Raw genomic sequence first — 21,657 nt, 5'->3', positions numbered from 1 at the left:
ACCTGTACTCCACAAGCATCCAGGAGGGTGCCGATTGGGTGCTGACCCTTGAGTTAAGTCAGAAGGGGTAGGCAGGAGCTAGATAGATGATGAGAGGGGAAGGGGTTCCCCAAATTCCCCACTGGTCCCCATGTACCCAAGCCATCTCTTCTCCATACTGAGCATGCCAGCTCCTCTTCTCCTATAGCCATGTGATCCTTTCACTTTGAAAAGGTAGTGCCTAGGACGGTCCAGCATTGAGGCAGTGGAGACTGGATAGTCTGGATTCAAACCTAAGCCCAACACTTGCTAGCTGTGTGACTTTGGGCAAGTTAATGAACCCCTCTGTGCTCCCTACTTCATAGATTTGTTGTGAAGATTAAGTGGCCTAATGAGAGAGTTTATCACCTCAGTTGGCCTCAAGCTTCTGCTCAGCCCAGCAAACCCGACGGGTCTGTGTGGTTTGCAAAGCCTCGCACAGTCCCTGAGCTCAAACAGCACCGCTGCACAGGGCAGCAAATGGAGGCATCTTGGAGGGCCAGAAGACACGCCTCGGCCCCCTTGGTCAGCCCTGTGTGCGATTGGCCAGAGACCCGGGGTCTGGCTGAGGGGAGAGGCCTTGTTAAGAGACCAGATGAAGATGCGGTGGGACTCGGGCCGGAGCAGGAAATGGAGGAGACGGCGGGACGGAGGGGGTGGGTGTCAGGGGAGGCAGGTTCCCGCAGGAAGAGGGAGAGGAAACCAAGCAGCCTCCGGAAGGAAGGAAGGCCGCGGAAGCTCTGCCCCACACCTGGCATCCCACCCGGGACCTGGCAGCCCCCCGCCCTCCATCTGGCTCTCGGCCCTGGTCTGGGCAGAAATGACATTTGCTGAGTCACCCAGCAGCTGGCACAGTGCCAGAGGCTCCTCGGTCTCTGGAAGCCCCCCCCCCCCACAGCCCCTCGGCTTCTGCTCTCCCCTGGCCACCAGCTCCGGTGCATCCGTGGGCAGGTTGCTTCCCCTCTCTGGGACTCAGACTCCTCAGCTGTCCAGTGGGTCTTGTCGTCCTTGGAATGCAGGTCCCAGGAAGCCAGGGACATGGGTGACCTGTTCGCTGTATGCCCCCTGGCCTACAATAAGACAGGCACATGACACTCAGAGAGAACTCTGAAAGTGAGTGAGTGAGTGAGTAGTGCCCAGTTTCGTTTTGAGGATAGTCCCGAGCAGATGGGCTAATAGGCGTGAAGGCCAGCTCTGCCCCATGCTCTGGGTCTGTGTGCCCACTGGCAACTGGCACCTTGCAGGAGCCTCAAGACCTCAGACTCCACATAACTGAACACAGACACCCCCAGCCCTCCCACCCCTCCACTCCCCACTCCCACATTGTCACCTGAACACCCAGTGGGGGTCCCTTCAGGGTCCACCCTCATCGCCGTCCACCACCTGCTCCCTTTGCACCCTGGATAACACTCAACGCCACTTGACCCCATCTTGGCCGACCACAGCCTCTCTCCCATGCCGCTTACCAGAGGGACCTTCCAAATCAGCTGTCTCTGGTGACACGCTCTGGCTCCCCACATTCTACCCCTCCTTGTGCAGTTGCGTGCCTCTTTCTCCTAGGACTCTTACTGTCCTCTTGATAAAGTCCAAGTTTTTCAGGGGCCTGCATGGCCTTGGAGCCTGGGTTCCTCCAGCCTCCTCCTCCTCTCCACTCCCACAGCCCTGCTCCACGTGTGGGAGTCTCCCTGCTTCTTATGTCTCCGTGCATCTCTGTTCCTTCAGTCTGGGATGCCCTCCTGGGCAGCGTAAGGTCCCATAAGGACATCCAGGGAATCCATTCCAACCAGCCATGGGGTGCACCACCCCAACTCGCATCACCTCCTGTGGACACCCCTACTGTATTACGTGTCTCACGTGGTCCCTTTCGCTTTTGAAGTCTGTCTTCCCTCTGAGATATTTCTAGAACAGGCTATGGTTTATCAGATTGGAAATGTGGACATGAACTTAGACGTGAGTGTTTGAATCTAAGCAGTATCCAGCCTAAGAAGGAAGCGTTCATGAAAATGTGATCAGTGGATGTGTTGATGCATAGGAAGGCTGTAGGGACGTTGAAAGACTGATCAGACCGGTGGAGGATGGTGGATGGGGGTAAAGAAAAAACAAAAATAGATGTGTGGTTGGAAGGACAGGTTGAGAGAATGAGGACGAAAGAGAGGAAGACAGTTGAATGAAAAGAAAGGCCAGGTATTGAATGGAAAAATGGAAGGAAGCATAGATGGCTGGATGATGAGTGGATGATGGATGGATGGAAAGACTGAAGTGCAGGTGGACAGAAGGAAGGATGAAAAATGCTTCAGGAAGGAAGGGAGAAAGGACGAGTGGATGAAGAATAGCTGGATGGGTGGATGAATGGAGGATGAAGGAAATAAGATAAAACATTTTCCATATTTTGACCATAGGCAACAAACTAGTCATCTGCTTGTGGTTATTAAGAAAGACGAGAACGCCGGAGATCAGTTATGTCAACAGTCAAGGGTGCTTTAGGGGAAATGGGGCTCCGGGGTGGCAGCAGCCAGGTGGGTCACCTCGGGTTCCCAGCCCTCTTCCTTGAGCTCTGCTTTCCACACCCCTCCCAGAGCTCTGCGCTGTCCTCGGGCTTGCTGGCCGCTCCCTGGGGGCTCGTTCTGAGCAGAGCCTGCCTGTCCGCTAAGTCAGGGAGATTTTTTTTCTTTTTCATGGAACAAATGAGAAAAGGAAATGACCTCAAACTGAGGTGGCAGCTGGGGAGGCCTGGGCAGGGGCAGCTGCTACTGTCCACACCAAACATGACCCTGGGCCCAGGAGGAAGAGCATATGGCCCAGTGCTGGCATCTAGGCACCCTGCCAGGCCTGTGACACAGAAAGGTTTGGGCAGAGAGCCTTGGGGGAGGTGAGTGGGAGGAACCCAGAGCAGGACCAGGCTTGGACACCCTGTGGCCCTTTGCCCCTCCTCTGGTTCTGTGGCCAAGGTCCAAAGGCTGACCCTCTGCCTTTGTCCCCAGCCTTATCTTCCCCAGGTGGCACCTGCTGCTCTTCCATAGCTCTCCCCACAGACCTCATGAGTGAGCCTCACAGAGATGCTCACGCTGTGGTACCCGCGCCACCCTGCAGCCTGCTTCCTGCTGTGGGCAGCGGCGTCCCAGGAGAGCTCCCTCCCCAGCATCTCCCCGCACAGCCCCCAGCCCCCGGCTCCCCCTCTCCTGGAGCCTTCCAGCAGCCCTGGAGGGGCGGGGCGGGGCGGGGCGGGGCTTCCATGACACAGATACAGGCCCAGCACCAGGGCAGAAGAGGTCACGCAGCTTAGCTACTGAGAGATGCAGGCTCTGGGAGATGCAGAAGGTGAAATAGACTTGATTCTCAGCCTCTTCCTCCAGGCCCGAGAGCAGAGCCGCACTCTCTCTAAGGCAGCCCAGGATCAAAGCTTTGAGTGATTTCTCTTTTTTCTCTTTCTCCTTTGAAAACAATTCAGGGCTTTTGTGTGCAAGTGTGTGTGTGTGTGTGTGTGTGTGTGTGTGTGTTTCCACAGGGACTGAAAAAAATCTCTGCTCTGGAAAGTCAGGGGAGAGTCCAAGTTTCCAAGGGAGGCAGCCTGGGCGGCGGGGCGTGGGCTCTGTCCTGCCTTTGGTGCAGAGGTCGCTGGCCTGTCCCCTCCGCCGGACTCACCCAGCCCCTCCTGGGCCTCGTGCCTGCTGCGCTTCTCAGTGTTGTTACTTTTCTGAGTTAAGACTCTTCGGGTTTTAACTGCGACTCAGGGTCCCACCCTGGTGGGTCTGCCTCTGGGAGAGGAGGATGGATGGAGGCTAGACTCGAGCCCCCTTGTGCTGGAGATTCAGGAAAACACCCGGGGTGTCTATTTATTAGAGAGGGGCCTTAGAAATCTCTATAGAGAACTAGAGTATAGGATCTAATTTTGAAACGTGGGTGTAGAAGTTAGTACTGGAGTTGTGCAAAATATGGTAAAAGCATGAAAATGCTGAATTTGGTGCTTCGACTGGCTGTCTCTAGGAGTTCAGCCTCCCAATGGGCCTCTGCCTCCCTCCCGCCTCTCCCGCCGATTTCAGCATGGCAGCCAGAGCAATTGTGGGGAAATTTGGGGCACATGTATTTAGGACAGGGGTCAGAAAACTTTCTCTAAAGGGGCAGATAGTAATGTCTCAAACTTTTCTGGGATTTCCTGGAAGCTACTCAACTTCCTGTTGTAGCACGGAAGCAGCCACATGGACAACAATGAGTGGGCGTGGTTGTGTTCCAATAAAACTTTATTTATAAAAACAGATGGTGGGCCAGATCTGACCTTGGTGCTGCTGTTTGTCACCCTCTGTTTTAGAAAAAAGACGGACATAGAGGACCAGCACAGGGGGTATTCAGAGATGGAGGGACAGGGGGCTTGGCGAGAGAAGCAGGTGGGCTCGGGTGAAGACTTGAGAAGTAGGCACCCCACTTAGAACATCACCGGATTGGGAGGGACACACTCACTGGTCCCCCATAATGGGGGCGGGGAGTTAGAAGGAGGCTCATTTTCATTTATGGCGTGAAAGTCCCCTAACAGTGACAGGTGAGGTCCTCATCCTCAGAGGCATGCACACGGAGGGCAGGGGGGACTCTGGACTGCGTTCTCCTCGGCTCCTAGTTCTGCCTTTGAGGGAGAAGCTGCCTCTGCTGAGCCCCCTCCAGGTTCCCTTGTTTCTCAGAGCAGAGGCCGAGGACCCACAAAGGCTGACCCTGCTCAAGCCGTCCTCCCGCCTGCCTTCCTGTCCCCGCAGCCTCTCCCGCTCTCGGCTGCAGCCCTGGGGCCTCTTTAGAGTCTTGTCCCCAGACCTCCTTCTGCCTGTGTGCCTAGTCCTCAACCTGTCCCCTGTCTCCCCCCCAGTGCCTGCTTCTGCGCATCCTGCCATGGGCCCCTCCCCTCCTGGAATGTGGGACCCAGGATGCAGGGACTTGGTTACTGCTGCCTCCCGGTCTTTAGTGCCTGGTTGATGTAAGGGCCAGCACGGTGGTGGCATTTCCGAAGACGGTCCCCAAGCCCTTCCCCTCCCACTCGCCCCTCTTCTAGCATGATGCTGATGCTCCCCTCTTGGGAAGAGGGGATTCTGTTGCCTTGGAGACCTGGGACTGTCAGAGGTCAGATGCAGGGACTTTCGAGCCTGGGTCCTGCAAGGCCACGTGGTTTCTGCGTGTTCTCTTGGGCTCCACATACTGGCTCCAGAGGAAACCATGCCGGTTCCCATCCCAGCTTTGTGACCCTGGCCAAGCACTTAACCTCTTTGAACCTCAGTCTCTTTCTTTCTTTTCTTTTTTGGTCCTGGGGATCCAGCCCTGGGACACTTTACCACTGAGTTACGTCTCCTATTCTTCCTTATTTTTTATTTTGAGACAGGGTCTCACTAAGTTGCAGAGGCTGGCCTTGAGCTTGCAATCCTCCTGCTTCCTCAGCCTCCAAAGTCTCCAGGATTACAGGCATGTGCCACCAACCTGGCTTCTGAGCGTCAGTTTTTGATCTCAGAAGGGGGGGATGGCGGCAGCCCCTCTGGGACTGTCCAGGATGGAGGAGGCAGAGGGTCTCAGGTGCTTTGCGCCGCCCATGGTAGGTGTGACAGCAGTAGCTGTCACCTTTGCTACATGACCTGCTGAGGTCACAAAGCCAGTCGAGGCAGGAGCAGCCCTGCGTCCCCATACCCGCCCAACTCTGACGGCCTTCCCCTCTGCACCCCTGCCTGGCTTGGGTGGCCCGTGGCTGGGTGTTCTCGCTAAGCGATGGTGTCCCTGTTTTCCCTCCCAGCCCCCATCACTCGGAGGAGCCCGGGGATCCAGGCGGAACCGGCGCCCGCTGTGGCTCCTAACTGGGCAGATCCAGCGGAGCTCTTCCTCTCCATCCTGCAGACCCCCCATCCCTCCTGTTCCACTAGCAAAACAGAAAACCGGGTCCCCAAAAGGAGAGGGTGTTGCAATCTGGCTTTTGAGTCCAGGTCAAAACGGACCAAGTTTAGCTGTTGGAGCCACATGTCCCTTCCTAGCTGTGACCCCGGACAAGGCTCTTTAATCTCCTGGAGCTTTGCTTTGTCATCTCTATTAGGGGTCAGTGGTACCAGCCCTGGGACAGCAGGTGCTCCCTCCGGGCTCCAGAGTCAAAATAAGATGCCCCTCTGAGGCGACGTGGTGTCTCCCTTCTCTGGACCCGCAGCCCTGTCCCCTGAAGTCCCAGGTGGGGATGTGTGCACAGGCCTGTCCTCCTGCACCTTGAGCACCTCGTGGGTGCCACTGTGAGTGGCCTGTGCTCCTTGCAGGGACACGGAGAACCAACCTGTGCAGCATCAGCAGACACTGACGCGTTTGTGACCTGGGACCTGTGGAACTGAGTACCCGGGAGAAAACGTCCCCACCCAGCACCCAGGATGAGCCACCAGGCCGAGGGGGGCGGTGGGAGAGGAATGCTGAGCGCACCTGACTACCAGAGGGTGGCCGGGCCACATCAGGTGACTACCCCTTCCCCACCTTAGGTAGTGCGACAGGGGGACTAACCCCTTCCCTGAGCCCAGAAGCCCTGGAGGGACCTCATCGAGGAATTTTCTAGAATCCACAGGCCTGAGCGTCTCTCCCTGTAACTTTCTTTATCCTCTTTGTCATTGTCCCATTTGTTTCATTTGTTCATCTGACACAGTGACCTTGAAGCCCCAGGCACCTTTCCAAATGGACCACTTAGTGCAGCCTCTCTAGAAGGTGGTGCTACTGCTTGCCTTGAGGCCAGAGAGGTTGAGGGGCATGCCAGGGTCACGTGGCCGTGGGTGGCCCGGTGGCCACGCTCACTTTCTGCCCCAAGGCAGAAATGTTTGAGGCTTCTGTTCAGATGGCATTGTCCCCTGAGCTCCCTCCAATGCCACCTGAGCCCCCTGAGCCCCAGGGTCTTCATCTGTAAACGGGGACAACAGCGGTAGCTCTGGGGTGCACAGGGCTGGGCACAGGGTGGGGGCTCGATGCCCTCCGGCCCTCCCCTCTCCCAGCCCACACCAGGCGAGGCCAACTGTCCTTGTCAACAGGATTCTGCTGCAGTGGCGGGCCGGTTGGGGGCAGGGCAAGAGCAGGCTGGGCAGGAGCCCCAGACTCTGGCCCCCCACTGGGGGGCCCTTGGCCTGCCTTCAGGAGGGAGGGCCTTCCCCACAGGTGGCGGCTCCCTTCAGGAGCAGCAGGGCCAGCATCCCAGCCCCCAGCGCTTGGCCTGAGCTGTGGGCTGTGGGCCAGGGTCGGGCGGCCCTAGGTCAGGAGGCCTCCATGGTGGCCTGCCCCCACCTTTGAGGAAGTCCACCCGGAGAGTCCTTCCCCAGAGGGTTCCCTGCGGCAGTGGAGGCCGGTCAGGCCAAGGTGCACGGGTGTGTGTTTGTGGTGTGCGGCAGGCAGGGGCAGGCGGGCCGGGCCAGGGGGTCACAGGCCTTCTCCAAAATCACCTTCTGAGCCAGAAAACCCCACCCCAGTCCTCCTGGGACCCCAGTGGAGGGCAAGGCAAAGCCGGGGCACAGCTGGCCCTGCTCTAGGAGGAAGGCAGCCAGAGAGGGTGGGCGCTGGCTGAAGGTCACACAGGAGCTCTGGCCGCCTGCCATTCTCTCCAAAGAAGGCCACAGCCTCAGGCACACCCAGTGACTTCAAGGACAAAGGGAAGTTCATCTGACAGCTACCAGGGAGGGCCCCTCATTGGACATACTTCCTGCCACCCCTAAATCCTCTAGCCGAGGGGGCTCGGAGGGGCAGTTTGTTATTGAAAGTTTTAAAGCCAGCAGCTGGGCCTCCAGCCCCGTCTCCCTGGGTCTTTGGTAAGACATTCAGAATCTTAAGAGTGGCCCCTGGCCGTGTTGTCCTGCACCTGGGCCTGGCCGGGCACCGCTGGGTGGAGGTGGGCTGGGCGGCCTCCCCTGTCCCCGGCCTGGGGAACGGCACAGGACCTCAGCCAAACACCGACGGCCAGCTTGGGAGGGACGGACAGGTGGCCTCCTCCCAGATCAGCTCCGCCGGAGGCCAGGCCGGCTGCCAGGCCAGCCTCAGTCTGCCTCTTCTTCGTGACCTTGGCTGGGGACCCCTCCAGCCGGTTTCCTCATCTGAGCCTCGACGGCTGAGCTGACGCTGCCACCCTGACCCTTCGTGGTGAGGATGCCGGCCGGGCCCTGGGGAAGCCTCTGGTGTGGGGAATCACCTGGGGTGGCCGCCGGGCAGCCCAGGAGGGGAAGCTCATGCTCCTGAGTTGTCATAACAGAGCGGCCTCCGGCTCCTCCTGTTTACCGAGGCTGAGTAAATACAGCCGGGCCCCTAGCAACCGGCACAAAGGGGCCCTTGTGCCGGGCTCCCTGGGCTCCCGCCCCAGCGCAGCCCCAGCTGGGAGCTCCCGGCAGGGCGCCTGGCCATGGCCCCTGGGGGGGCGGGGCTCTGAGGCTGCTGAGCTGGCTGCAGGTTGTCTTGGGGAGCCCGGCCCCCGACAGGCAGGAAACAGCCCCATTCCTCAGCTCAGTAAACTGAGGCTCGGAGAGGGCCCTGATTCGGCTTGTCAACAGAGACAAAGGTGCGCCTGGCTGGGCGGTGGGGCCCTGGTCAGCCCTGGCTGGGGGGCCGTGTCAAGGCCGAGTCCTGGATTCTTCATTTGTCGTAGGCACTAACGCTCCCCGCCGGGCTCCGCTGGGCTCCAGTGTTCTAGAACAGACGAAGGCCTTCATTCTAGAAGCCCTGAGCAGACGGAGGGAAGTGTTATCTGGGGCCTAGGGGACAGACCAGAAGGTGAGAGTCCGGGGCCAACGAGGCCTGCCCCGTCCAGCACGGGCAGCTTGCAGAGCCACGTTGGAACCCGAGGCGGCACCTCCCTGAGCCCCAGCTACTGCGCCTTCCCTGGGGCAGGCACAGGAAGGAGGGGACACACAGGCCCTGTCCTCTGGGCCACACCACCCAGAACCAAGGGCCACCTCCCACTGTGTGGGAAGTGCCATTCTAAGCCAGAAAATGCAGAGTGTCCGATTAAAGGACTGGGGCGTGGCTCAGGGGCCCAGCAGCTGGCCCAGCCTGGAGTCCTGGGTTCAATCCCCAGCTCCAGCTCCGCTGGGACCAATTAGCAAATAAAGTGAAAGCAGCAGGGAGGACTGTGTGTCCCCCACTGGATGAGCGAAGGTTAGACCTCCTCAGGACACTCTGCCCCTGGCTCACGTGGCCCCCAGCACAAGCTCCTCGACCCGCTCCGCTGCGCGTCTGTAAGATGGGCCCCTGGTGTTTGTGGGGAGGCTCCCAAGGGCTGGAGGAGCGCAGGACGCACAGCAGCCAGCACCCACCGGCTGCTTCAAGACAGAACGGGCCTCGTCTTCCTAAGGCCATCTGGAGACTCCTATCTCGGTTTCAGCCCAGAAACTCCAGGTCTGAGGAGGTAGGACGAGGGGGCCACGAGCTGGACACAGGGGCATCTTGTCCTCTGCTCAGACAAACAGTGGGAATGTTCTGGAAGCCCACCAGGGAGGCAGCCATGTCGAGATCAGGGCTGTCCCCGCTGCGTGGTGCCTCCCAGCGACTCGGCAGGTGGAGATTCTGTCCGTCAAGGACAGTTGGGCCTGACCTTGGTTGGGTGGACAGCCGCCAGGCCCAGGGGACCCATTTCTGTGGCAAGGGAGGCCCAGATCCGCTGGTGGCATCTGTGCTGAGATGCAGTGAGGACGTCCCCAGCGCTTCCCCTCAGCAGGGACCTGAGGGCGGCCTCCCTTCCCTCCTCTCCCCTCAACTCTAAGCTGCGAAACTGAGAATAAAACAGCATAAAGACTTTTTAAAGCATCTTCTTTTGTTTAAAGTTCAAACACAATACATGCTGGCGGGCAGCACGGGGTCCAGGTTTCTGGGTCTGGGGACAGGACGGGCGGGGAGCAGGAAGGAGCTGCCGGTCCCCCGCAGAGGGACATCAGCAGGCGCAGGACACAGGAGAGGTCCTGGGCTTGGGGCACGGGCGGGGACAGTGGGAAAGCAGGCTGAAGCAAGGGCACGCGGTTAGAAGGCCAGGTGGGGGGTGGGCTGGTCCCCTGGGCCTTCTCAGTTGGTGACTAGCCGTGGCCACCCCAGGGCCAGCTGCACGCCAGTCCCCAGAGCCGCCCAATTCACCATCACGGGACCTAAGCAGATGGCATCACGTCAGGAAGGGGCTCTCTGCTCCCATCCCTGGGCTCTGGCCACCCCTGTCACTGCTAGGGACCTGAGCAGTGACCCGAGGGGCAGAAGCCAGCTCCCAGCAGCACGCGGTGGTCTAGAGGTGCACTGGACGTTGGGGCTGCACCATGGCACACGTGGGGGGCTGAGGGATGTCCCCACGCCCCTGGCCTCTACCCACCGGATGCCAGTAGTGGGCCCTGCCAGGGTGACAGCCAGAAATGCCCCGTACCTACTGGCCAAGTGACCCCTGAGGGACAAAGTCTTCCCCACTTTGAAACCTCAGCTCCATGGTGACCTGCGTGGCCCTCAGCCCCTTTCCAGGGTGAGGTCCCTGTGCCCCTCTCACCCAGCGCCAGCCCCGCATGTGGGGCACCCTGAGCTGTCAGTCAGCAGCTGCAGGGGGCTGGGCTGGGCCTGCCTGCAGGGAGGAGGACACCCAGGCCTGCCCCCGTGACCAGCCGCCCAGAGCCAAGGAGATGAGCTGGACGCCCCGGCGCCCACCCCTCCCAGCTCTCAGCTCCAGGTGGCCGTGACGAAGACCCGCCCTCGGCTCTCCCCACCGTGCACAGAAGCTAGCAGGGGGGGGGGGGGCTGCCTTCACAGCAGTGACCAGGGTCCTGGTGCCTGGGGGGTGTACGTGGGGGCACAGCCAGGAAAGCCGCCCTCCGACTCGGGGAGCGTCGGCACCAGGCCTCTCTTGGGCGGGTGGGCTACCTCTAGAGGCACGGCTGCCCTGGAATCTGGGTCCCTATCCCCTCCCCACGGAGGTCCAACCCTGAGCCTTTTGTGCACCCTGTCCTCACACTGCTCCCTGGAGGAGGGACTGGGGACGGAGCTCATGGGCACAGTGATAGACAGTTTGGCTCTTCCCCTGGCCAGCAGTCCAGTTTCTGCTCAAGGCAACAAGGGGCAATCTTGCCTAATTGGCAATTGCTTCTTTCTATTACCACGCCGTGCCCTTTTACTAGATCCTTTCTTTCCCAGCCTCCTCTGCAGCTAGGGTCAGCCATTGACCCAGTTAGGGGCAATGAAATGTAAGGGAAAATCTGTGGGGAGCCTTCTGGGAGAGTTTTGCATCTTCATAAAAAGGAATGGGTGTGACAGGGAACTTTTCTTAGGTTGCTCTTCCCTTTTTTACATGCTGGAATGCAGACATGATGTCTGGTGCAGCCATCTTGCAACCATGCAAACCTTAGTTAATACTAAAGATGATGGGCAGAGAGAGTGAAATAACTTGGGTCCTCGGTGACCACACCAAGCTTCCAAATCATCTTGAGACTGCCTATGCCCTGGGTCCTAGTAGGTAAGTAACGACTGTCTTTACGGCTTAGTAGAACACATCAGAGAGACACTGAGGTGTGATGGGCTTCCTGTGAGCAGAGGCACAGCACCAAGGGTCTCAGCCTTGGTGACCCTCGGTGGTTGCTGAAGAGTAGCAGAGGCCTTCACTCCTGGGCTGGCCTGGGGCTCTGCTCAGTATAGAACATGCCCCTGGCCCTAGGAGAAAAGGAGGCCCGTGTGTCAGTGCCCCCACCATCTGCAGCCCTCCGCAGGCACGGAGTGTGGGAACGGAGCACCCTGCTCTAGGCCTCTCTGCTTGGCCCCAGGGAGGGTCGACCTGTCCAGGACACTCGGGTGCTCCAGCTGACCCTAGGCAGAAGCCAGCTCCCGGGGTGTCACCCCGCCCGGCCGCCCTTTACAGTTTCCAAGGCCGTCCACAGGCTCCAGCAGCTGGCCGGGCCTGGCGGAGGGAGTGATGGGCGCCAGTCCCCAGGTGGGGAAAGGGAGAAGCCCCACGGGGCGCCCTGCAGCAGGCTGGGGACCCGGCCCAGGGAGCGGCAGGGCGAGAGGCCGCTGCTGGGTCACCCTGCGCTGCGGCTTTCAGTCAGGTGGGGGACGGTGGGGGGGCCTGGCCAGGGCAGAGGAAGTGTCCCCGTGGCCCCAGCCCTTGGCCCCTGCCCCAAGCCCTGCCCAGCCGAGCTTCCCCTTCCTGAGCCTGCGGCCAGGACAGCCCGGCCGCCCAAGCCCTTCCTGAACAGGAGTCGGCCGTGGTGGCCCCGGCTATTTTTAGACAATTGTGCTGAAAGCCCCAAAGCACAGGGGACACCATGGGCCTCGTTGTCGTCGTGGTTCCAGAAGGCAGCGGGCTCATGAGCGGAGCCCCCTCTACCCCTGGGGGAGCCTCCCTCAGCCTGTCCCTGCAGCTGCGGTGGCCTGGCCTGTGGCTGCCCAGCGTAGGGTCCAGGGGCCCAGGGTACAGCAGGGGCACCTCCACCCCTGCAGCCGGGGCTCCCCACATACAGGTGGCACCCCGAGGCCTTCTGCCCGTCCCAGGCCTCGCCTCCAACATACGCACGTAACCTGCAGGCACAGCGACAGATTTTGACACGTCTGCACCCACGAGGCCATGGCTATCCCTGAGACGCTGAGCAGCCATCATTCCTCTGCCACCCCTCGACGGCTCCTCTGTCCCCCAGCCCCGGCAACCCCGCTCTGCCGTCGCCGGGGATGAGGTCACAGCTCCTGAGTTTCTATGGAGGGAGCCCTACAGCGCCATCTCCCTGGAGTGGCCTCTGTGACCGTCACCCTTGTCTGAGGTCTGCCCACGTCCTTGCTGCACCAGAGGTCCACCCTTCCCGGGTGAGGGCACCCTTCTCTGTCTGTCTGGTCCTTTGTTCCTAGTCGGGGGTGGCCACAGACAAAGCTGCTCTGCAGTCTGCACCCGGCCCTGTTGGACAGATTCCTTCTCTCGGGGTAAACACGAGGGAAGGATACGAGACCCACAGGCTCCTCCAGGGTGGCCGCACTGGGGTCAGTCCCCAGGACAGGACTCCGGGGGCCCCCACCCGTGCTGGTCATTCTGCCTGGTTGGACCAGGGCCGTGAGGGGCATCGCTCTGTGGTTTGAATGCATTTCCCTGGTGACCAGGGATGCTGGACGTTCTGTGGTGGACTCGGTGACCCAGCTCTCAATTTCAAACTGAACTTGTAATTTTGGAATAATTTCAAACTTTCTAGAAAGTTGTAGAGATTCTAGTTCCCACAAACCCCTCCTTCAGTCCCCCTGATATTAGCCCCTTTATCACAGAGGACATTTGTCACCACTAAGGTGTCCCTCTGGGGTCTCCAGGGTGTGAAACTGAGGTGACCACTGCCCCCCCTGCGTTGAGTTCTCAGAGTCCCCTGGTCAGTGCCAGTTCTTCGACTTCCCCTGTTTTGGGGGAGTATCGGTCACATGTTTTATTTTATCATTTTATTTTGCAACAGAGTCTTGCTAAGTGGCTGGGGCTGGCCTTGAACTTGCGATCCCCCTGACTCAGCCTCCCAAGCAGCTGGGATTAGAGGCGTGAGCCGCTGCGCCCAACTCGGTCAGTTCCTAGATCTGGGTGGTCCGCTCTTCTCTCTGATTGACAGGGCTGTCGCTGCGGCCAAACGCCCTGCCGTTGTGGCTCATCAGGCCCACGACCTGCAGCCTGGGTTCCCCTGGAAGGTCACGGGTCCCCTTCCACTCCCTTCTCTTTGGCTGCGAGTCACTAGATCCAGCCAGTCTCGGAGAGGACGCTCTCGAGCCTCCCTTCCTTCAAGAACCTTCTGCTCCAGACACTTCAGTGGACATTTCACTTGATTCCGCGCCCCCCCCCGCCCCGCACTGTCCGTCCGGAGGAGCTCCCAAATCTCTGCACTTGGCAAAGTCATAGCTGCACTTATTCCAGCGCTTTCTCACACCTTGGGCAGGTGAGGGGACAGAGCCGGGCAGGCCACTCACTTCTGTCCTGGCCTGGAGGCAGTGCCCAGAGGAATTCACTGGTTGAGGAGGGGCCTCTCTGGGGACAATGAGACAGCCCTGCAGGTCACCTGCTGCCTGCTGCTACCTGCACACCCCGGCCCAGGCTCCCTGCCATTGTCCTCCCCCCATCCCCAGGCAGGGAACACGCCACACCCTGCAGGTCAGAGCCCAGAGTGGCAGGACAGTCTGACTCCTAACAAGGACATGAGAAGTGCCAACAGATCTTGCTGTCTCTGCAGGGAGGCCGGGGACGGCCGAGGAACCAGATGGGTCCTGGTGGAAGCAGGGTGGACTCCGGTGAGTGACCTCATCATGGAGCCTCGGTTTTCCCATCTGTAAAGTGGGGGTAGTCGTCTCATCTCCCTTTTGTGCCATCTTCAATTTCTTTAATACACTTCAGCAAGGACATGGCCGCGTTGAGAGGAGGGACCTTCAGGAGATGGCCCTGCGTGGGTGCCGTTGTCAGGGGCGGGTCTCCAGACGCTGTGCCCCTCCCGCCATCCCAGCCCCAGAGCTGTGAGCCCCACAGGTCTGTCTGACGTCATAGACCATCCTGGTGTGCTGTTAGGACAGCGCAAAATGGCAGATGGCAGCAATGCACAGGGCTCTAACGTGCCTGGAGTCCCAGAGAGCTGAGACCCTGCCCGGCCAGAGCGCGGGGCTGCCCCTGCACCCGCTGGCTAAGGTCGACCCGTCGGGGCCGTCTGGCAGGTGGGCTTCTCTGGAGGTGTGGCCCCCACTGCTGGGCACAGAGCACAGGGCGGGTTCTAGCACTTCCTCCCCCCAGAGCTGTGGGGGTCAAATGACAAAGGCACAAACATGAGCAAGTGAGCTAACATTCCTCCTGGAAGTCCAACCTGAGACGGGTGATCGGAGATGCCGGGAGGGCAGCTCAGAGTGTGGATCCTGGGGTCGGGTAACCTGGGGGCAAATCCTACTGTAGCCAAGCCCAGCCGTGGGCAGGCACCTTCACCTTTGAAGAATCCTGGATTTCTCACCTGCCCCTGCAAGGACATTGTTGCCATGAGGACTAGAGTAGTCAGTATATGTAGAACACTGTGCAAAAACTGCCTGGTGCATAATAAATGCTCAATAAAATGCAAGCTAGCACAGATCACCCCAGTGCACGCGGTGTGACGAGGTGAGGCGACTTCGGGGGCTGGCGGTTGTTTGGGTTAAGTGATCAGCGGTGCTGAGTGATGGGGTTGTGCTGTCTTCAGATGGCCCAGAAGAGTTTTAGTGTTCTTGATAGCTGCCCTTCTGACCGGAGGAAGGTGAAATCTGAGAGTGGTTTTGATTTGCATTTCTCTGTTTGCTAGAGATGATGAACATTTTTCCTATATTTTTTGATCGAATGTATATCTTCTTCTGAGAAGTGTCTGTTCAGCTCCTTGGCCCATTTATCGATCGGGTTGTTTGTTTTTTTGGTGTTAAGTTTTTTGAGTTCTTTATGTATCCTGGAGATTAGTGCTCCATCTGACATGCATGTGACAAAAATTTGCTCCCCAAATGTAGGCTCTCTTTCACCTCGTTGATCGTTTCTTTTTTTTTTTTTTTAACTTTAGCCAAAAAGCTTTTTAATTATAAGACAAAAAAAGAACTTATCATGACCTACTATTCATATATACTGTGAAATTATAATATTACAATAATCATCAAAGAATCACAATATAAACAAAATCCCCGTATGAATACACATGTGTGTAAAAGCTGTATGCTTTATTGTGATAGCAAAGTCTAGATAAATCAAACCATAACAAAAATAATCTCAGCAACTTAGCTAGGACCTTTCCCAAAATGAATTTAAACCCACTGTTAGGGCTGTTGGCCGGTGACGAGTCCTTGCTTCCCCAATGCTGAAGTCTAACACCAGAGAAGCCCGTGGAGGCAAGGTCAGAGTGGAGAGTGGAAGCTTTATTAAAGGACAGCAGGAAAGACTGCTCCCCAGAGGAAGAAGGGGACCCAAGACGTGGAATTTATGGCAGGGCGAGATCTTCCCCCTTTTTTTTTTTTTAACATTTGGATCATTGGGGTATAATTCCTCATTTTTCTAATTGTACAGATTGCAGAATCACACTGGTCACAGGATGGTTTCTTTTTCTGAGAAGAAGCTTTTTAGTTTGAGTCCATCCTATTTATTAATTCTTGATTTTATTTCTTACTTTAGGAGTCTTGCTAAGGAAGCTGGGGCCGGTGGGATGGCAGCTCTCAAGAATTCAGAAGACAACAATCCGTGTTAGTGAGGATGTGGGGGAAAGGCACAGTCATACGTTGCTGGTGGGACAGGAAAACGGTGCCCCCAATCTGGAAAGCAGTATGGAGATCCCTTGGAAAACTTGGAATGGAACCACCATTTGACCCAGCTAAGGGCTTAAACTCAGCATACTACAGGGACACAGCCACATCAATGTTTATAGTAGCTCAATTAACAATAGCCAAACTGTGGAACCAACCTAGATGCCCTTCAGGAGATGAATGGATAGGGAAACTGTGGCATATATACACAATGGAACATTACTCAGCAGTAAAAGAGAATAAAATCATGGCATTTTCAGGTAAATGGATGGAGTTGGAGAAGATAATGCTAAGTGAAGTTAGCCAATCCCAAAAACCAAAGGCCGAATGTTCTCTCTGAAAAGTGAATGGTGATCCGTAATGGGGGGGGGGGCATGGGAAAAATGGAGGAACTTTAGGAAAGGGAAGGGAGGGGCAGGGAGGGGGATGGGGGCAGGAAAGATGGTGGGATGAGATGGACATGATTGTCCTAGGTACGTGTATGACTGCACATGTGGTGTGACGCTACATCATGTACAACCAGAGAAATTAAAAGTTGTGCTGCAGTTGTGTACAAAGAATCAAAATGCATTCTGCTGTCATATGTACCTAATTAAAATAAATTAATTAGTCAATTAAAAAAAATTGCCCGTGGCAATCATGGCAGTGGAAAAAAGGTCTCCAAAGATGTCCACGTCCTTACTTCTAGAACCTGGGAATCTGTTAGCCTATGTGGCAAAAGGGACTTTGAAGAGGTGACCAAATCAAGAATCTTTTTTTTTTTTTTTTTTGGTACCAGGGGTTGAAACCAGGGCCCCTTACCACCGAGCCACAGCCCCTGCTCTTTTTATTTTTTGTTTTGAGACAGGGTCTCACTAAGTTGCTTAGGGCCTCTCTAAGTTGCTGAGGCTGACCTCAAAGTTTTCACCAGCTTCCAATCGCACCGCCCTGCAGAGACCAGGACTTCAGTCACCATGGACGTCTGAAGGACACTCAGACCACCCCTGTCATCCCCCTGCCTCAGGCTCCCAGACTGCTGGGATTACAGGGGGCACCACTGCACCCAACCCAATCAAGGATCTTGAGTCGGGGAGATGATTCTAGATGGACCAGGGAGGCCCCCTGCGGTTTTAGGTTTCTGACAGTGAGATGCGCAGCAGGAAGGTGGTCAGAGAAGGAGGTGTGACTAAGGTCACTCTACCTGGATGATGTCACCCCTGGCTTTGGAGATGGAAAGAAGCCACAGAGAAGCTGGAAAGGCAAGGAACAGCTTCTCCCCTTGAAAACTCAGAAGGAACCCAGCCCTGCAGTCACCTTGAGTTTTGCCCCTTGAGACCCATTTCAGACTTCTGACTTCCAGAACTGCTAGATAATAAATGAGTGCTGTGTTTCTTGGCAATTTATTACAGCAGCAAGAGGAAGTTAAAACGGTGTGTATTCTATAATCATAAAAGAAAAAGCTGCTTGCTAGAAAAAAAAAAAAGAGCTATAGGTAATTGTATTAGTTAGTGACGTGTTACTATAACAAAACACCCGAGGCAGCTAACTTAGTAAGAAAGGAGGATTATTTAGCTCAGTTTTGGAAGCTGCAAGGGCACAGTGTCTGAATCCTCAGTTGTGGTGGGGACCTCATGGTGAATGGTGGATGGCAATGTCAAGATAACGGGTCACATCTCTAACAGGAAGCAGAGAGGCTGCATGCAGAGAGCTCCACCTTGTATAACTAGCCTCCTATGAGAACTACCAAGGAGTCTTATGAGAAGGGCCTTACTTGGGCATGTCCCCTGGGACCTGAGGACCTCTGACCGGGTGCCACCTCCAAAGTTTTCACCAGCTTCTAGTAGCACCGCCCTGCAGAGAGAGATCAGGACCTCAGCCACCATGGACGTCTGAAGGACACACCGGCCAGTTAGCCTCATCCCTCCCTGGAGCTCTGCCCGCTGCCAGTGCAGACAGGAGCAGCCCAGACCCAAGGGAGAGCCTGGCCCAGGATCTTAAAAACAACGGAGTGAAATTTCTAAAACATCTACTAAGTCGACAGCCGGAGAGTTTAAAGACCCTGAACTGAGAAGTCTCGTTGTTTTTGAGACTTCTACACATTTCTTATTTGATTTTATTGTTTTAAAAAACTGTCAGTTACATAAAAATAGTTGTAAAAAATTAAATTAGTCACATTTGGACAGCCATATTTTAAGAAAAGCCCTGGAGGGGACGTAAAGTTGATTTGATATCTGGGTCAGGGGACCTTCCTTCCCCGCAGGGCCGGCTCCTTATGGCCGATTCCAGGACGGGCTGGCCCTGCTGCCAACCAGCTGGGCCTAGTCATCTAGCAGATGACTCAGGGGACCCTGAGCCTCGGGCATGTGCTCACCGTCCCCCATAAAGACAGAGAACCCGGGACTCCCTCAGGGTGGGCACCGTCTTATCACTCAATGTCACCGTCTCACGGAGGTGACCCCTCTTGGTTTAAAATGGCCTCCACTCCTCCCTGAAGTGGCTCCCAGGGGTTCCACCTGTCGGGTGGTTGTCTCGTTTATTTATTCCTATTATTTATTTGCTCTCTGTCTCCCCAGTCCCCAGCTCCCCAGCCCAGGTCCCTGGACCTGCTGCAGGTGCAGTAGTGGGACGAGGAGGCTGAGATGGGACTGTCACCCCGGGCCAGCTGTGCCTGGTGAACCTCAGGGGGTTCTTTGGGTGCCCCCTGTTCCCAGATGCAGCTCTGGGACAGCAGGGCTGGGGCCTGAGGCTGAGGCCCAGGTTTGACTCCCCTTGTCCTGCCGTGGCCTGGGGGTGCCGTGTGGGAGAGCAGGCCTGGCTTGGCCTGGGGACGATAACCAAGGCGTGGGAGGTCCAGTGGTGTGACGGGTACCCTGGCTGAGTCCGCACGTGCCCAGGCGCACTTCACGTACAGTTGGAAGCTTTGCAAGAACTTGTTCTCCCCACCTGGCAGATGAGCTGAGGCTCGGAGGGAACCAGTGACTACCTGAGTTTCCCCAGAGCGCAGGAGGCCAGGCCCAGGTCCAGCTGCAGCCCTGCTGGCCTCACGGCCCGAGCCCCTGGCCCTCAGGAGCCGCTGGCATGAGCCACACACTGGGCCTCTCAGAGGGGGCCTCTTGCCTCTGCTCAGGCCTCAGCTGGACCCCAAGCCCAAGGATGTCCTCTGTGGCTGTGGAGGACAAGGTGAGAGGAGGCCGTGGTTGGGGGGCCCCTGGGCAGGCCTCAGTTGAGCTGGGCAGGGAGGGGGGAGCCTCGGCCCAGCACACCCCTGCCCCCCACAGCCCCCACCTTCTCCCCCACACCGGGCAGGGCGTGGATTCCTGTCCATGTCTCCAAACCACTGTGGGAGGAGGAGGGGACAGGAGGCGCAGTCCCCCTCCCGCTGCCCGGTGCTCTCACAGCAGCCTGGGCCAGGCAGGAGGGAAGAAGGAGATCCCTGATGGCACAGCCCTGGGCCAGTACTACGCTGGGTCTGGACTGGGCTCTGTTAAAATGTCCAGCGACCCTGAGAGGCCCTTGTGCGTTGGAGGCGATGTGACCAGGTAGAACTGGGATTCCAGCCAGATCTGTGCGACCCAGAGCCCAGTGGTCACCAGAAACATTAGTGTCCTCAGGCGGTCAGGGGCCAAATGGCAGAAGATGGGGGAGGGGGTTCGTGAGGCCCTGGCAGCCAGCAGGCCAGCTGGGACTCCTGGCCACCTCCCTGCAGCCAGCTCACTCAGGAGCTGAGTGACAGGCCTGGCCCTGAGCCCCCCTGTGGTGGTCCTACTGTCCCCTGCCTGGCGCTCCACAACCCTGCTGGCCACCTGCTGGCTCATGTCCCAGCCTAGAAGCAGGTGACCATCCCCATCTAACCATGAGGCCCAAGAAGGACAGTGACTCAGGACAGCCCCCAGGGAGGCACAGAGCTGGAGCGGGCCCCCAGGTCATGTCCTTGAGGAGGGAACCCAGTCTGATCCCCAAAGACCTTCTGGGGGAGCCCGTTTCTGTGTGAGGTGTCTTCAGGGTGTCCTTTTCCTGGTCCCATCTCGTGAGACCCAGATGGGGGCAGCAGGAAATGAGTGACCAGGGCAGGAGGAAGGTTGGTGGCTGCAGAGGCAGCTCTGAAGGGTGACCTCTGGGGCCGGGCCTAGCTGCTGTGCAAGTGGGTGTGTGTGGAGGGTCCTGGTGGCCACTGCAGCCTGTCCACCACCTGTCCCCCCTCTGACAGGACCTAGGCAAGGTCTTAGGGTTTGCCTGGAGAGTGTGGGTGCTTTTGAGGTAGGAAGAGGGACAGGGAGAGGAGCCAGAGAGAGGCCGAGAGGGAGCGAGGGAGGGGTGCAGGGAGTGGCACCAGCATCTGCAGGGCGGCCACCGCGGGTGCGGTGCCCAGGGAGCTGTTTACAGCCTACAGCATGACTGGTGCTGGGCAAGGACAGGGTGTCCTGTGGGCAGATGGCATGGGACAACCTGGGCTGATGTGCAACCATCTTGAGGAATCTGGGCTGTTCCATGAGGTCACAGACATGGACCCACACAGAGCCTCCCTCGGGCCGGGAGGAAGGCCAGGGGCTCCCAGCCTGAGCCTCCCCTCTCCAGCCTGGAGCGGGTGCCGAGCCCTGGCCGCTGCCCAGGCTGAACTCTGCAGACGAGTGGAGCCTGGGGGCAGTGAGGCCGGGGGCAGGAGGGGCCTGCTCTTCTCCTTCTCTCTCTCCTCCTTCAGGGTCTCAGTCCTCAAATTCCACTTGCCCTCCCAGCCTCGCCCTCGGCTGCCTTCCGAGCTCACCAACAAAGCGGAGCCCCACTCCCTGCTCCCTGGTCTGGGGCACCCAGGTGGGTGGCCCTCCGCTGGCTACTCTGTGGGCCCGCAGGATACGCCTGAGGCAGCCCCTCCTCTCCTCCGGCAGAGTTGTCCCAGCTGGCCCCTTCCCCTCTGCAAACCGCCGCGGAGACAGCCCTTCCCGCCTGCTCTCCAGACACCGCTCTCCACGCCCCGCCTCCTCTTGAGCCCTCTGCCACCGTGCTCCAGGCCACCGCTGTCCAAACCGCTGGTCAGCTCCGGCTGCCGCCAAAAAACAGAAATGAGATCGAGACCCACACATGGGGTGGCGCCTACAAGAGAAATTTATTTCTTAGAGTTTTGGGGACTGGCGTCCAAGGTCAAGGTTTGGTTGCTGTGAGGGCTCTCTTCCTGGCCTGCAGACGGCCACCTCCCACTGTCCTCACATGGCTGGGCTCGCTGGCTGGCTGGCTCTTTGGTGGCTCCTCTTCTGAGGACACTGACCCTATTAGATAAGGACCCCACTTTTATGAGCTTGCTGGACCTTGGTTACTCTTTCATGGCCCCGTCTCCAAATATGGTCCCACTGGAGGCGAGGGCTTCGTCATGAGTTGGGAGGGGGACAATTAGGTGCACCGTACAGTTCTTGTCAAGATCTCTGCTGAGCTCATGTCACCAGACTGAGGTCA

The sequence above is a fragment of the Callospermophilus lateralis genome, chromosome 3, assembly GCF_048772815.1.
Source record: "Callospermophilus lateralis isolate mCalLat2 chromosome 3, mCalLat2.hap1, whole genome shotgun sequence".
Taxonomy (NCBI): Eukaryota; Metazoa; Chordata; class Mammalia; order Rodentia; family Sciuridae; genus Callospermophilus; species Callospermophilus lateralis.
The sequence above is the reverse complement of the archived record's forward strand: the minus strand, read 5'-3'. Positions refer to the sequence as shown.